This window comes from Prionailurus bengalensis, chromosome C2 (assembly GCF_016509475.1).
Source record: "Prionailurus bengalensis isolate Pbe53 chromosome C2, Fcat_Pben_1.1_paternal_pri, whole genome shotgun sequence".
NCBI lineage: Eukaryota > Metazoa > Chordata > Mammalia > Carnivora > Felidae > Prionailurus > Prionailurus bengalensis.
This window is the reverse complement of record NC_057350.1, coordinates 151,437,131-151,444,994: the sequence shown is the minus strand read 5'-3', so window position 1 is coordinate 151,444,994 and position 7,864 is coordinate 151,437,131.

Genomic DNA, 7,864 nt, shown 5'->3' with positions numbered 1-7,864 from the left:
GGATGATGCCAGGCCCCGTATTCCTGATGCCCGGAATCCCCACAATACTCCTGCACGGGAGCTGTCATTAGCCCCTTCCCATGGGCTCAGAGGGTCAGCCAGGATGGGAATGGGGGTCTGTCTGACCCCTAGACATGGGCTGCGTAGACGCTAGCCCCATCTCCCGGCCCATTGCTGTCTAGAAGTTGAGGGAAGATATCTGGGTGGCAAAATGGTGTAAAAAGAGGCTGCCTCTGAGGGAGGCTCACGGAGAGCTGTAGATCCACAGCTAAGTGCAAGGTGCTCTGAACAGAGGCCTCTCCTACACGCAGGAGTTGCCACACTAACCAAGACAGATTCAGGGTTACCTACAGTTGGTAGAAATGATCTCGTGCCATGGTTTCCGTCCCCTACCATGGTGTGTTTTGTTTTGATAGCATTCCTCTCCTTTCATAGGAGATATAACAAAACACGTATATCCTGATGAATTTCGACAGCTGCAAACAGCCAATGTGACTACCACACCCATCAAGTTATGGCACGTTTTCATCACCCCAGAAAGTGCCCTCCTGTCTCCTTCTCAGAGAAGGGCCCCCTGCAGGGGCAATGACTGTGGTCACCTCATCATTGCAGATCGGTTTGGCCTTTTCTTGAACTCTCTGAAAAATGGGACCACATAGGATGTACTCTATGTCTGCCCTCTGCTTAGCACTGTGTCTATGAGACCCTTCCTTGTTGTTGTCTCTATTGGTACCGTATTCATTTTCATTGCCGAGTGGTGTTTCATCAGAAGACACACCTCGGTTAGTTTGATTTTCATTCTCCTGTCGATGGGCATTCGGGTAATTTCCAGTGTTTCTCTCTTACGACCCAGACCGCTGTGTCTTGTCGGGGACACATGCAGTCGTCTCGCTAGGGTACATGTCTGGGAGTGGAATGGCTGGTCCATAGGGTACGTGTGTGTTTAACCGTATTAGAAGCCATCATACAGTTCCCCAAAGTAGCTGTATTGTGCCTACAGCAGCTTCTCACAAGTATTCTGGTTCCCGACCAGGCAGTCCACCTGGTCAACCAGCTCGTGGGAGCCTGAAGAGGTTGTCTGTGTATAACCTCCCTCTGGACGTGGGTCAACAGAACGCAAGAAGAGAGTCATTGTCTAATGGGGTCCAGCACGTCTGGAGCCAGGGGCCCTCCACCGTGCCCTTTCGGTCTCTGGGGTTGACCTTCTCCCAAATTGGCCTTATCCACATGGCTGAGCTATGGCTACTGACAGCCTGGGTCCTCTCCTGACAACTTGGCAAGCATTTAATATCTCCCAACCCAAAGATAAAAAATGCTGAAAATGAAAACCACCTCAAATGCCATTTTTAACTTCTCAGATGGCCAATAATCTAAAAGTTTGATAGTGCTCTCTATTGACATGGCCACGGGGAAATGGGCAGTTTCGTATGTCACAAGTGAGAGTGAAAACTGGCACAGCTTCTGTAGAGGGAGATAAGCTCACATATATCACAACAAACAACCCCATTTCTAGGAATTTGTCACACTTATATTCTCAGACACGTAAAGCAATACATGTGCGAGGTTAGTCATTGCCATGTTGTTTGAAATAGCTAAGATAGGAAATAACCTAAATGTCCAAACAAAGGGCATTAATTAAACAAAGTATGGTACATATATTCAATAGAATACCCTGCAGTTGTATTATTAAAAAATTACAGGCGAGAAAGTACCCCCACATACTGATATGGAAAGATCTCCACCAACATACAATTTGAAGAGAATAAAATCCAGGAGCAGAAAATGTGTCCTTTACACCCCCGCTTGTGTAACAAATGAAGGGTTGTGTAATAAAATGGTATTTGTTCATATATACACTCAAAGAAGCACATGGTTATGGGAGGAGAATTAAGAGACAAGACTTTTTACTTTATACCTTATGCTTTTCTAGACTCTTTGATATTTGAACTATATAAATGTATTACCTAGTTAGGATATTAAATACTTTGACTTGTTGTCACTGAAAATTCTAGCACCTAGTGAATGACCACTATGGGCCGGTGAAAAAGTTCCAAGGGCTACTGAACATGAGTTGTTTTAAGGGAACGATTTTCTTTCTTTCTTTCTTTCTTTCTTTCTTTCTTTCTTTCTTTCTTTCTTTCTTTCTTTCTTTCTCTTTCCTTTTTTTTAACTTCATTTATTGAGAGAGAGAGAGAGGGAGAGAGAATATGCGTGCGAGTGGGGGAGGGGCAGAGAGAGAGGGAGACAGAGAGAGAATCTCAAGCAGGCTCTGCACTGTCAGCACAGAGCCTGGTGCGGTGCTTGAACTCAGGAGCCGTGAGATCACGACCTGAGCCGACACTGAGAGTCAGATTCTTGACTGACCGAGCCACACAGGCGCCTCTAAGGGAATGATTTTCTTGATCCTTAATTTCCACACACACACTTTTCTAGTTTTATTTGCATGAGAATATGTCTCATGTGTTACAAAATGTGTCCTCAGTTTAATATATTTGTTTTACCGAATAAAAAATGTGTACTTTATTCTTATGAAAAAAAAGGAAAAAGGCATAGCCTTCACCCCATCTGACTATGGTACATTGCCACCGAGTCTGAAAACCTCAAGGACTGGGGCATCTGAGTGACTCAGTTGGTTAAGCATCTGACTCTTTATTTTGGCTCAGGTCATGATCTCGGGGTGGGGGTGGGGGTCATGAGATTGAGCCCTGTGTCGGGCTCTGTGCTGACAGCGTGGGATTCTCGTTCTTCCTCTCTCTCTCTCTCTGCCCCTTCTCTGCTTATGTTTTCTCTCTCTCTTTCAAAATAAATAAATAAACTTAAAAAAAGGAAAAGAAACCCTCAAGGGGAATGGGGAAGGATAGGGGAGGATTCCTTTATTGCTTAATCAAGATTCCATTACCTCCTGGACTCTCATATTTCCTCATCGTATACATTTTACGTTCAGGGGAAAGAGGGTCTTGTGTTGGCCATGTGAGCATGCTCTGAAAATAGACATCTGGTAGTCTGTGTGGTGGGAGTCAAGATCATTGCCCTTCTTGAAGGTGAGTCCAATGACAGCGAAGCAGAGAGATGGTCGGTCAGAAACACCGAATGCTAAAGAAGAAATAACTTGGCTTTTAAACATGTATTTAACTATAAGCAATACTTTCCCACCACACTAAGTACTAATCCCGGGTCAAGTCTTCAGCTGAGAGAAAGAACACCACAGCATGGCCCCAGCATGTAGCTTTAGCGACTCTGACTCATTTAAATGTAGCCCGAAAGCCTCTCCAAGACATTCATAATTCTCAAGATATATCAAATAAAACCCACAGCTAAAATTTTTAGATGATTTGTTTTGGATACCCTATTCAGGAGGGCAATTTAAAATCCTTTTTATGAAATCGTATCATGAAATCATCCAGTGATAGCTAATGCTTATTTTATTTTACCACATAAAATATTTAAACTTTTTACCTCCTATTAACAAGAATAATGTTATTCTAGCTTCCTGGCTGATTAATTTTCAACTGAATATACCTTTCTCTTTCATTAAATGCATATGACAAGTTAGATCACATTTTATCTCATTAGGAGATACATTTCCAATTGTATTTAACTTTTTATCTTTAAAAATGATGAAAATTATATGGGGCGCCTGGGTGGCGCAGTCGGTTAAGCGTCCGACTTCAGCCAGGTCGCGATCTCGCGGTCCGTGAGTTTGAGCCCTGCGTCGGGCTCTGGGCTGATGGCTCGGAGCCTGGAGCCTGTTTCCGATTCTGTGTCTCCCTCTCTCTCTGCCCCTCCCCCGTTCATGCTCTGTCTCTCTCTGTCCCAAAAATAAAAATAAATAAATAAATAAATAAAAATGATGAAAATTATAAAACTTTTTTGTAGTTTTGTTGTTTAACTTTTTACCTTAAAAATGATGAAAATTATAAAACTTTTTTGTAGTTTTTGTTGTTGTTGTTTTTAAAGTAGGCTTCACGCCCAGCCCAGAGCCCAACACAGGGCTTGAACTCAGGACCCTGAGATCAAGACCTGAGCTGAGATCAAGAGTTGGATGCTTAACCTACTGAGCCATGCAGGGGCCCCAACCTTTTTATAGTTTTGATCAGTTGTGTGATAATTCATTCAGAACCATTTTTTTTTAAACATAGAGAGACATACGGTCATAGGAATAAAATATTTTTTAATGTATTGAAAATATTTTAATATTTATATTTAACATTTTATATTAAATATTTTATTTATATTTAACATATTTTTTTGAATTTATATATTCAATGTATTTTTATGTATGGTAGGGTAATCAATAAAAGGTTTTCAATTTTTAAACTATGCTAAATTATGTCAAAGATTTGTGAAGTAAGTAGATAAGAAATGTGAATTCAAGGAGAAAACTGAAAGATGTAAAATTTCTCAACACTGAAGAAGAGCTTATTCATATATTTTAGCTTGGGTAGTTTGAGCGTGAAATTATTATGAGTTCCAGAATCCCTTTAATATTTTAAAAGACTGATAGGTTTATGTTTAAATGTCAATATTTGTAGTAAAAAGAAAATTATATCAAAACTTTTACATGAGAATCTAAAAATATGCTATGGGGTGCATTGCTTTTCTTTAAAAAATTTTTTTAAGTTTATTTATTTATTTTGAGAGAGAGAGAGAGAGAGTGAGCAGGGGAGGGGCAGAGAAAGAGGAAGAGAGAGAATCCCAAGCAGGCTTTGCATCATCAGCATGGAGCCTGACGTGGGGCTCGAACCCACAAACTGAGATCATGACCTGAGCCGAAACCCAGAGTCAGGCACTTAACTGACTGAGCCACCCAGGCACCCCTCAAACTTCATTTTGAGACGTGCATGCAAGCAAAACTTTGAAGACCTCTGAGCTAAGGAAAAGCCATAGTTACAAAGACAGAAGGTGCTGTTTCTCCTTCCTGATACCCCCCTCCACTTGCCCAGTCCATAGCCAACTTGACCTGAACTCTGTGTCTGAGCAGCCTTCAGCTGGCCTTGCCCACAGAACTTTCTCTTCGGCCACTGTCCGCCGAAAATAAAAATAAAAAATAAGAAACAACAAATGCGTCAGTTAGCTCTCGCGACAATTCTATTGCGTAAAAAACAACCAGGAAAACCTCAGTGGCCTACAACAATAAATAATTCTCTCAGTCCACGAATCTCTGGATTGGCTGGGCGATTCTGCTAATCTTGCCCACGCTCTGTTGGGACCAGCTGGGCTCACTCGTGCATCTGCAGTCACTGGGATGGCTTGTCTTTCCTCCACGTGAAAGCTTATCCTCCAGGAGGCTGGTTTGGGTTTGTTTTCATGGCAACTGGGCAAGGTCCTAAGAGGGAGAGAGACCATTCGTACCCCCTGAAGGCCTCACTCAGCACCCACACTCCATCGCTTCCATTGTGTTTTATTGACCAAAGCCAGTTACAAGCTGGCCCAGATTCCTCAGGAGGGAACGTTGTTTCCAGCTCTTGACGGGGGGAGAGGAGCTTCGGGGTCACACTGCAAAGGGTAGGGACATGACAAGAGGCAGGGAGTTGGGGCCAGTTTGGCAATGAATCTCTCGCAAATAATAACAGCTTTTATGGCTTAGGTCCTTGTAATGGGCCAGGTGCTGTGATTAGACGTTTCAAATGGGTGAGTGCATTTGTTCCCCAAAAGCGTGGAGAATCTCCCTGTCCTGATATTTTTTTCCCCTGCTCCTCTCATAGGTATCTTGAAAACTTTTTTTCTTATAGGAACCCTGAAAAACACTTCTCCCCCTAATGAGGCAGAGACGAAGACTTAAGGAAGCTATGGACCACAGCGACCAACAGAAAAGGTAGGATACGTGCCCCAGAATAGGGTTCTCTGCTCCCCCAAACCAGTAAGGCTGGGGGGGGGGAGGGTGGCTGGTGGGCAGGGGAGGAGAAGGCAGACTAGGGAGGGGGGTATGAGCTGTGAATGCTCCGAATGAGGGTAGAGGGACAAGGGATGGGATGGAAAGGAGCTGTAGCCGCCTCTCCTGAAGTGTTCACTCCCACTGGTCTGCAGCTGGGACACAACCCACCAGAGCCCCTTGAATCCCATCTGAACTATGGTGTGGAGTTTGAACTAGTTTCACGGAATGTGCAGGAAAGGTAAACCTTCTGCCTTGATCAAGATAGAAAGAATGGAACCGTGTAGTAATGTCCTTATGAGCCAGGACAGCGGTGGACAGACTGTCCTTGCATGGCTGGCTACTGTTATTTGAGCACATATTACGGGTCTGGTACTGTGCTAAGTGCTTTACCTGTGCTGTCTCATTTAAGCTCACAACTCAAGACAGGGGTAATTTAGGCTGTAGGATGGCCAGTGGTCTCAGTCAGCTCAAAAGGCTTTCTCCTTGGTGTTTGGAGAGAGGAAGGGGAGAAGAAGGAAGGAGACGGGGAGAGAGGGCGTCTTCGGTTGCCAACAAACAAAAATCTTTCCCTTAATTCTGATTGGTCCACCCCAGGTTATGTGCCCCTGGCTTGTCCAATAACTGTGTACCAAGGGAATGCTGAGTGCCAGTTAGCTTGGGCCTGGGCTGCTGAGTCCATCCCGGCAAGGATATGGGTTATTATTATTGGCTGAGACTAATCAGAGTCTCCGTCTGGAGTAGGCCTCCAGTTTTCAAACCACAGTGGCACTACGCAATGGCGTTAAGGGTAGAATGGAATTTGGGAGGTCATCTACCGTGTCCACTACGGACGTGCTAGTGTCACCCTCACACCGCAGAAGAAACTGAAGCTTAGGGAACAGGAGGGTGGGTGAAACAGAACCCTCTGTAGCCAGCAGACAGGTGGGTTCAAGCCCCGGTCCTTCTGACACTGATGGGGAACCTGGGCCCCTCGCTTCACATCTCTGGTCTCCTGTCCCTCCTCTGCCTTCAGGTGTTTAATCTCTATAGTTCTTTCTGGTGTTTACGTTTTGGATTTAGACTCTACGACCTATTTGAGCTCACAAGGCCAGTAAGCAGAAGTGCCCTGAACCGGAATTTGGTCAAATGGCCACACCCAGCTCAAGGGGCCTGGGAAATGTAGCCTCCAGCTGTATGGCTAAAATCTGGGGGTGATATTGTTCTAAAAGGAAGAGTGGATGTTGAGACACGATACTTTGACACAGCTCTTCTTTGAATAACATACGCCACTGTAGCACATCTGAATAGTTCAAATATTATCCCATTTTATTTACTTATTCACGTGTTTCTCGCAAGGGCAACTAACAATTTTTTATTCCCAGATGCAACACGTGGAGGAATAATATTTTGAAATTTTAATTGAAGTTTCTTCTTTCTTGCTAATTTATTCTAATCTACAGTCCTTCCTCTGCTAAAATTAGACCGTGAGGCTGAGCCTTATCTCCTCAGGAGCGGACTGAAATGTGGAGATAGAAATGAGCCAGTGTTCAGCTTTGGGTTTTGAAACAGACTTTTGAAGCTCATGGCAGAGGCAGTAACTTTGAGAGGTAAGACTTTTTAAATTCTAGGCTGCTTGAATACCAGATGCCCCAAGTTTATTCCCTAAACAATAGTTTCTGAAGGAGTTGCAAGATGACGGGAGAGCTTACTTTCCAACCCAGAAGGAAATAAGATCTGGAGGGGCGGTGAAGAGGGGAGAGTCAGAGAGCTGGAGAGAAGGGAACACTGGAAAAGGGCTGGGCTGGGATCTGAGCGGGGCTTTCCATCTATTCCCGCACCCAGGGCCGATCTCTGGTCTGGAGAGGACAGTGGGCAGCCAGGATGAGCAGACAGGGTGGTGGGGCACGATCACTCAGCCGGCCTCCCAATTTCACTGCCTTGTGATTTGGATAATTTCCTTCTGTGTCGGCATTTCCTTTTCTGTAAGGTGGAGGTGAAAGTAATTTACTT